General features: G+C 43.4%; 1 protein-coding gene across 4 annotated transcripts in view; it reads left to right on the top strand.

Annotated features, from left to right (window-relative positions):
• The window catches only part of mast3a (microtubule associated serine/threonine kinase 3a), a 36,548-nt gene that overhangs the window by 13,220 nt on the left and 22,285 nt on the right, over positions 1-1,043 (top strand). The gene's annotated exons all lie outside the window — the stretch shown is intronic.

Raw genomic sequence — 1,043 nt, 5'->3', positions numbered from 1 at the left:
TCGGAGTCAAACCCGGGCCCGCTGCGTCAAGGAGTAAACCTCTATATATGGATGGCCGTCCTTTATATTTAAATGTAAATGTGCTGTATTTTATATAGCACATTTACCGATGCAAGTGGAGGCGCTGAATAGATTCTCCGAGGCGGGTGAAAAACATTACACCATCACAACACTGTTACTTGACATTCTGGCCAACCCTGGTCTCTGCAGACAGTTGATTTTTAACAAAACAGCTTCCTGGAAAATTGATGTTGTGTACTTAAATGACTCAGTCATAACAGGATATGTCCAACGATGATGTATCTCTCCATCATCAGCTTTTTACCTCTCTTACCACAACAGACAGGAAATAGGAATGAATCCTCTGATGCTTCTCCCAGAGTTATCCTGGAAGGTTTTATAGTATAGACGGGATGGACAGTTATACACATACATGACAACTACAATACAAAGCGTTCTACTACATTTGGTCTGTTTTCAACCTGAAATCTTTTTTTTTAGTAGAACCAAAGAGGGATTAGGTTAATATTTTACCATATGACTACCACCATGATTTGAGCCCTGCTCTGTGTGGCTCCTTTCGACCGAGGGAAAGTACAGGAGTTAGTCTTATCACTAAAATAACACAGGTTTTGTTGAAATGCATGGATTCTTTTTCCTGAATAACATCACACGGGTAGGGACTGTTCTGCGTTTCACATTTCCGTACTCTACTTTCGGGAAAAGTCCAAAGGCGGGGAGCGCGACGTGCTGCCCAGCTACACCCGTCAGCTATTCATTGATGGTTTCGTTGTCCATTATCTTGAGAGAATTTGTCTAGAAAGTCATTACTCAAACTGCAGTTGGCTGTAAAAAACAATACCTGCTCTCCTCTGTCATGGCTGTAGTTTTGTATGGCCAGCCACATGGCTTGGAGACGGTGAGGTCAGCCCTCCCCACACAATGCCCCTCTTTCAGACCCGCTGTCAGTGAAGTCTTTATGCTGCTCTCGCTTGGTTCTGACACGTCTCTAGTTTCCTCCTTGGGGTATCTTTCTCTTTCAC

Source organism: Etheostoma spectabile, chromosome 12, assembly GCF_008692095.1.
Source record: "Etheostoma spectabile isolate EspeVRDwgs_2016 chromosome 12, UIUC_Espe_1.0, whole genome shotgun sequence".
NCBI classification, from domain to species: Eukaryota; Metazoa; Chordata; class Actinopteri; order Perciformes; family Percidae; genus Etheostoma; species Etheostoma spectabile.
This window is presented reverse-complemented; position numbering and strand designations above follow the sequence as displayed.